This window comes from Papaver somniferum, chromosome 7 (genome assembly GCF_003573695.1).
Source record: "Papaver somniferum cultivar HN1 chromosome 7, ASM357369v1, whole genome shotgun sequence".
NCBI lineage: Eukaryota > Viridiplantae > Streptophyta > Magnoliopsida > Ranunculales > Papaveraceae > Papaver > Papaver somniferum.
In genome coordinates, this window is record NC_039364.1 from 46,858,751 (window position 1) to 46,867,305 (window position 8,555).

General features: G+C 36.0%; 1 long non-coding RNA gene across 1 annotated transcript; it reads right to left on the bottom strand.

Moving 5' to 3' along the window:
• Positions 1–360: 360 nt before the first annotated feature.
• On the bottom strand, positions 361–7,446 carry LOC113292688. Its single transcript, XR_003331821.1, has 3 exons — positions 7,270–7,446; positions 6,064–6,157; positions 361–791 (listed from the first exon to the last, which is right to left on the bottom strand). It is a non-coding gene; the product is annotated as an uncharacterized LOC113292688 (long non-coding RNA).
• Positions 7,447–8,555: the final 1,109 nt, after the last annotated feature.

Below are 8,555 nucleotides of genomic sequence, written 5' to 3' on the forward strand. Positions count from 1 at the left end.
TATCGCTCAATTTGGAGCATAAAATCGAATAAATTTAACTTAAAATTAACGGCCACGAAATGTAAGGGGGCTAACTTGTATTTCGGCCAATCAGAAGCGAGAGTTTTGTTCACCGGCCAATGGAATGGGAGGTAAGCGCAACTCTCGACGTGGTGTGAGAGATGTGATTGGGTGTTTAGGTTGTTGATATAAAATAATATGTTTGAGATTTTAAATATCATTCCAGAATAGGTTATCAATAGTTATCATAGACTATTTAGGTTTCTTTTTACATACATTTATCTTAATCTTAATCTTAATCTTTGATTACTGAATGGGGTGAGAAAAAAAATCAGGAAGAAAAAAATAAAAAGAAGATTATGTTATGATTAGCATCACTTATTTAATTGAAGTCATTGAAGTCTCTAGTATAAATGTTGAGCTACTAGATATTCAGGTACAGTAAGCTTGGTGTAAGAACAGGCTAATTAATTAACTAATGCCCAAACTTAAACTAAATAAGAAGAAAGGAATACGGGAGGAGATTATGGGAAGTTAGTTCCCTGTTTATTTCATCTTTTTTCGTAACAATTACAAATCACCCTGAAGGGTATACATATAGCTCAAGTCTGCGAATGGATGCGAATGCCTGACTAGCAACTTCTTTCAATTGCATCGAACCCCTCTACCATCAACTAATTTCTTATGGACACTGTTGTGTCCATCAAAAATACATCTTTTCTTGTGGAAAACATTGACCGGAGGTCTTTCGACCTTCGACTTCGACTCGAACATCCGCCTCCGCTGCAATTCTGATCAGAAGACTGTTATTCACTCTTTGCTCCAATATGATGTTGTAATTGATGAAACTTGGGGTATCACATACCCTCATGTAATAGCCCCTTTCTAGTTTAATAAATTTCATGCTTCAAAAAAAAAAATATAGCTCAAGTCACCGAATATGGCTAAGCCATAATTTTTCCACCTCATAGATTAGGTGTCACTACAATGTAAAGAATGAAATTACATGTTTATCCTAATGGATAATATTTATCCAAGTTATTCTCATCTCAAAACAGAGAATGAGGAGATTAGGTCGGTCTGTGTAATATGGTGGGCCACACAAAGCTTTGTTCACACAATACTCCCCTTGGACCACCATTCCAAAATGTCATTGTCTTATTAAAACCGTTACCAGAAAAACTCGGTAAGATAAAAAAAAACTGGTAGCCGAAAAAGAGTACGACATTTGGAGACTTTAGTGTGATTATGTCTGTCACGAATTGTCTCCTCTTGTCAAAGGTGCGCCAGGAAAACCATTTAGGGCAAAACCTGAACGTCGGAAGCTCTCAACAATATTGTCGATGCAACTTGTTTGGCCTCGCGTAGAACTTAGCAGGAAAAAACGTGTGCAGTAAAAACTTGACTTAAACAATACTGACAATTATCTAATAATCGCATCTCCAGAAAATCTATGGATATATACATCTCTTTAGATGATGCTCACCGGTCTAAGTTGTTATCTCATTAAAAACCTCGTCAGGAAAAACCCAGAGGGACAAAACCTAAACGTAGCAAAACATGAGTTCTCAGAACAATGATAAACCCACAGATGTTGCCTCGTTAAAACCTTGTCCGGGAAAACCCAAAGGGACAAAAACCAAGACGAAGGAAAAAGAGTACAACATGTCGAACTGCGGATATTACTTGACTCGCATGCCTCGTTAAAACCTTGACAAGGAAAACCCAGTGGGACAAAACCTTGACTAAGGAAAAAGAGTACACGTCGTAATGTCCAATATATCCATATCCATAGTCTTCCATGGATTTACTCCACCTGATGAGTAGCCTTCTTAGTTGATCATTCTGCCCTATAATACTCCATAGAGACCACGAGACATCTTTGAATGTCTTCATAAACTTCCTTAACTTGAGAAAACTTGGTCTGATCTTCCTTTCTGCAATTTAATGATCTACTGATGGTACTACCATTTATTTTATACTAGCTTTGTCTGAACAATCGCAGCCGATCGGAGGAAGAAAAGGCATCCTCTACTACCAGACTATTAGCTAGGAAAATATTTAGTTGCTTTAACAAACCTACCAAAAATCAAAACTTAAACAGTCTGATCAGCTTTTCTCTGTGGGAGACATCCAACGATCTTTCATGCAAAAGATCAAGCTTAATGGTACCATGAAGATGAAAAAATTTTCTTCGGACCAATGTCTCGATATTGGTGCTGGGTAGAAGCAGACTTACATGTTTACTACAAACCCAATATCTGGTACCCATAGCATATTTCCGCTGATATACCATTTACACATCCTTTGTGTAATATAAACCACAGAGTGATACATCTCCTTTGTTGAGATGTAAGCTGATCAATCTTAAACTTAAGAGATCGTGCAATTATGACTGTGCCAGTTTGTCCATTAAACATGTCTAAAACTTTGACGAAATTAATGGACGGCCAACCACAATGCTCAATCAAGAGATTGAGACCTTGTTTTACCGAGATTTTCGTCTCGAACTCCTGCCTTAAGCATTTTCGTGCTTTGGAGAACTCTTCAGAAGTTCCAATAAAGTAGATGTTGTATTCATCAAAACTAGTCAATGCAAAGTTTATGAGCATATAAGATGGTTCACATATCCCTGGATAATATATAAGCATTCACTTAGACGATTGACCATTTTCGTCCTTATTGAGCGAATGTATATGACATGGTAATTCTACTGATAGGTGCAAACCTCCAGGAACTTGTATGCAGTTTTTATGTATCTAGTCTTTCATACAGGTCTGCAGTAACCACATCTTCTGGATGCTCGTCGAGTCCTTAAGGACTGTCAGACAAATACCAAAGAGGTAGCTGCATCCATAACAGGGGATATGTTACAAATAAATCCATCTCATGTTTCTGTGGAAGACTTTTGTGCCATAAGTTGACTTTGTTTTTCTCGCTATATGCACACACATACCTGTAGCCACTAGGGGTTACATTATCAGATGTTGGGACTGCAAACACCCACTTGTGGATAAGAGTAGCTCACATTATCGAGTGTTCGTCCGGCAGTACTAATGCTACGCATTTTGCAAGAAATTGTTATTCTGCTTAGATCTCTCCTTTAACCAATCATACCTTTGATGACATTCCCCTATAGAGAGTGATTTAACACCAACATCATCTATGACATCATCATTAGATACTTTTGAGTATGTCACCAACAATCGTTGTATAAAATTTCTCTATTGCATGTAAGCTTTATTGGGATCCTCTCATTTTGAGGTTCCACAGCCTTTGCAGAGACGTTCTCTTATTAGGACAACTATACTTAGAGAAATCAGATCTTCTTTTTGATAGTCTCTCTGAGAGAACTATCTTTAAATGATTATATGACCGGTTCTTCCTTTTAGGAGGCGCAGAATATTTTAAGTCAACTAGTCATTCACGCTGAAGGTGTGTTTTATGTGACACACTTGCTACTACATTCACAGTTTCTCAAGGAAGAAAATTGATTTGCAATTTCTGAAGATATCAAATCTTCTGCATGTCTTTCATTGCTGAAAACATCAAGATGAGATACATCCTGGTTTATCTTATGCAAACCAGAATACTTCACACCGTTTTTCAGGCGACAACCTTTCCTCCCCCAAAACGGTGGGAAGACTTTCTCATCAAATTTGCAAATCTTTTAGTAGTAGTAACCATAGTGGATTTAGCACGTATCAAAAAAGAACACATGACAATGGTTTCATGAATAACAAGTTCAAAATGCTTGATGAATGAATAACAAAACCATTCAACGAATGCATAAGAACAATAAAATACTCACTATCAATGCCCATAGCATTAATAAGATGATACAACATCAACGATTGACAAGCAATAGTTTCTTTTAAAAATATATACGAGTATAGATACACAATTACCTCCCCAGGTGATATGTCGAGTCATGCAAGACTACCAGACCATTCTTCCATGCACCTGGTTAGTGTCTGTAGAAACTCGTTGTCAAGGGGTGGCGCTTTACAAAAAGCGACCTTAATTTTCTCATCACGCCTTTTGATAAGCATCGAATATGCAATCAATGCTAGGACTGAGGTCCTAAAGCGTATTCAAGTGAGAAAACAGTTCAATATGGACTAAGATCCATATTTGCCAATCACATAACTTTGTCGATAATTCCTTCGCAAAGGGGGATATACATACATAATGATTTCAGTAGATACTCTGAACATTATTGACAACCAATTAATCATCAGTTAATAAACGATTTTACATCATTCTCCAGGGTATGAGGATATTATAATCCATTGGTACCAGATTTCAGAATGCGGATATTCTTCACCACGGGATATCAACGCAACTTTTATGGATATGCTCCTCGTCAGGAGATATATCAACTCATCACTCAATGAGAATATGGACGACGTTATCTGATTAGATTGGCATACCTCATGCAAGAGGTTTTTCGTCTATGCTTCTAAGCATATTTTTAGACGAAACAATCGCTGCGATTACATGGCAAGCCTTGCAAGGAATTTAATATATGCGGAATCAAGCAAGCGTACTCTTGCTAAATCTAGCAATAGAGTAGTCTCCAACACCTCAAGAACTTCTTGGTGTGAGAATTTAGATGAGACACAACTGGAGTTAACCAATGTCGTCGACGATTCTCCCCCTGATCCTTAGGTGGGGATGTCTCATCAACAGAACATCCTGTTCCGCAACTCTACCTATCAAGGGAACAACTTGGTACAGAAAATCAACAATAACTCGCAACCCAAGAGAGAAAACTGATCAGGTTTCTCTCTCGTTTACTGTCCAGCTGGAGTAAATTTAAGAATTTACATTTTCATGTAAAATCAACAGTAAACTGTAAACCAATTTTGTGACCGCAGACACTATCTCAATATCGATACCAGACCTTCCAAGACGACCTATAGAGATTAATAAGAATGAATGGCATTTAAGATGCACGTAACGTGTCTGTCACAACGATAGTAGAGCTATACTAAACTCGAAGATGGCTTACTCAACCAATCATTATGCCGCTGTTCCATATTATTCCACTTCTGGTGGTACAGGGTTTACCAGATTCTCAAACCTGATAATTATTGTGGTTCCCATATTCAAATATGCATACCACAATTGCATCTTCCTTCTTTGCCAAAGATAGACATATTTGCATAGGTACAAGTGCAAATTTAAATTCACCAAATTCATGATTTTAGGTAATAGCTTAGGCGACGAGAAGACATGATATTAACCTTAAATATCATCTACAAAAATGCAACACTCATTATCGCTCGACGTTTGTATATCTATGAGGCACAGTTAACATTTGCAACACTCGTTGTTGTTGACACAACATATACAAAGTGCAAATTAAGCACTAGCTCTTTAAAGCTCGTTGATGCAAATAATTAGCGCATATAATGCATGCCATAAAGCTCGCGGAAACACATAAGGGCGCAAAATATGCCGATCTTCTTATTGCTCACCGCAGCATTTTGTACGGTGCATATATCTTCTCCAGAAATCAAGCTGAACTATTTACCACAAAAAAAATTAATGGTGAAACGGTCCTAACATAACACCGACAAATATCCAATTTCGTCAGTTAGGGTCGACGAAATATTAGTTCATCAAAGTTGAAATATGAACATTCTTTATACCTATAAAGAAATTGTCTCGATACCAATTGCAGCTCATTTCAATGACCGCTGATAGAGACCGGCTAACCGTGTTAACCCGGTGTCCATTTTTCATCGCATTTCGACCTTAGGTGGAACGACTTTGAATCCCGGAGATTATTATAGAAAAGGAATATCAAAATTTTGCTATCCCTCAGGATGCAATAATTCCTCGCTCTGCGGTATATAATACCATCAACACCACAAAAATCATTGGTGTACCAACAAAGGTAATTTTACTCTCTACGCTATCCAAAAAAAAAAGGACGCGAAAAAACCTTCTGTTGGCTGGCTAAAGAGGAAAATAACAAAATGCTACAAAACTCAAATATTTGGCTAAATTCGAAAATCGATAGCATCACAAATATGAGTTGTTGGTAATACGTACCTATTTTGGATATATTTTCATATACCGCAATAATAGTTTATGCTAAACTATACTCGTGACGCGGTAGTCGTCTAACATCTCTTTTTAACAGTTCCTAACAAAATAAAAAAGAAGTTAGACAGTATAAAACTATATGCATAAATTACTTAATATTAGTTAAATTAAATATGCAAGGATTAAAAAGAAATATCCTTTTGGTATCGCCAGCTCCACATCGACTGCTACAAAGAAACTCGAGCTGATAACGTGTTACGATTAGCATGACTTATTTAATTGAAGTCATTGAAGGCTCTAGTATAAATGTTGAGCTACTAGAGATTCAGGTACAGTAAGCTTGGGGTAAGAACAGGCTAATTAATTAACTAATGCCAAACTTAAACTAAATAAGAACAAGGGAATACGAGGGGAGAATATGGGAAGTTAGTTCCCTGTTTATTTCATCTTTCTTCGTAACAAGTATAAATCACCCTGAAGGGTATATATATAGCTCAAGTCACCGAATATGGCTAAGCCATAATTTTGCCACCTCATAGATTAGGTGTCGCTATAATATAAAGAATGAAATTACGTGTTTATTCTAACGGATAATATTTATCAAAGTAATTCTCATCTCAAAACAGAGAATGAGGAGATTAGGTCGGTGTGTAATATGGTGGGCCACACAAAGCTTTGTTTACATGGGGGATTATTGATTTTGATTGATTTTTTTTTCGGAAGGTTTGAGATTGAATGGGTGAAATTAATGATTTTGATTATCTTATTTTTTTCCTTCACTGAAGTTTGGTTTATTTCCTAAATAGTCAACTAACTTTGGTTGATTTCTTCTCATATTACTAGCAAACATAATTTTTTTGATTGATCTTTTACATTACATTCAAAATATCTATTACCAGTCTTAGATTTTTTTAAGAGAAGGTGAAGAGGACACCGAGAATTAGAGAGACACAAAGAGAGAATTAAGGGAAATAATGGAAATTGGTGTTTACATTGATGGACGAGACCAGTAACAGAGCAGTAAATTTGTTTCTCCTCATCCAATGTAAAATAATGATTATTAATTAACTCTAATCCCATGTGTGGGTGCATAGGTTAACAGGACCCTTATATCGAAGCACTTTATAAAAAAAAATCATTGAAATCACTTTACAAGAACATTCAAGTACAGATCTAATCAACAAAAAAAGGTTAGGGTTTGTAAAACCTTACCTGGACATGACTTTCTGCTTTGCCTCCATCGAAAAGTTGAGATTTAGTGATTTTTAATAAACAAAATGGAATCAAAAACCTAGAATTGATTTCTATTAATTGAATATGGGAAACGGAGAACTCCCCTTTTCTCTTCTCTGAACGAGAAGAGAGTGAAAAGAAAAAGATAACTTTACTATTTTCTCTCTCTATCTCTTTAGGTTTAGGTATGTACTATTTCGTGATTTTCATTATTTTTTTGACCGAGTAAAACTGGTTTAACTAACCAATATAACTCCTTCCCGCACATTGGGGGCACTTTCGAAAATTTGTAAAAAACGGACATGAGAAAAATGTCCCCAAAAAAACGGGGGTACTTTATAAATTTTCCCTTAATTGAAAGGCCGCTTGACCAAGCAATTTTTTCCAGCTCTTCCGCATTTCCAACTTATATCTTGGATATATTCTTGTTGCCGGTTTTTGTAGGATCTTCTAGCTCTTCCGTATTTACTTTTGAATGCATAATTGGGGGATACATAAACTAATTGGGTATAAATTATTATCTACATCCAATGGTGTCCGCTAAAGAGTGTGTTTTGGGGTAGAAATACGAAACTATTCTTTTTAAAAAAATAAAATTCAAACCCTAAATATTCCCCACTCCCTTCTAAATTTTCTTCTCCTTCTCTGCTGGCTACACACTTTGAAAAACGATTTTTTCCAGCATTGTATTAGTGATGAATACCATGTCAGAAGTAATGAAGACCATGTCGGAAGTGATGAAGACCATGCCGAAAAATGGTGCCGACGTGCTCGATAAATAACTTACAATGCCAGCATTGTAGTTGGGAGTACCCTTTTTTTGGCATTAATTTTGTCGGCATTTTGTATTTTGTAAGTTTGGAGTACTCATTTCTAACCAAATTCCTATTACTCAAAAAAAATTATTATACTCTCCACGATTTATAAAGGGGATACCAGTCCTACTAAGTGTTGATATCATTTCATCGATCCAACGGCCATGATCGGTGGGATCTTTTTGTCCTATATGAAACGGTATCAACACTTAGTAGAACTTGTATCCCCCTTTATAAATCATGATACTCTCACCCCAAATGAAGTGATTATGATTTATACTAATCATTTTATCATTTATCAAATAAATTAACTAATTTCAATTAACACTAAACCTAATTAGTGAGGGGTAGATTAGAAATTAGTTAGAATATATGGATAAATTGTGACTCTGATTTATTATTTAAATTCCGTTTTTTGTCTTTTTTAATCGTTATTACTTTTTATGACTT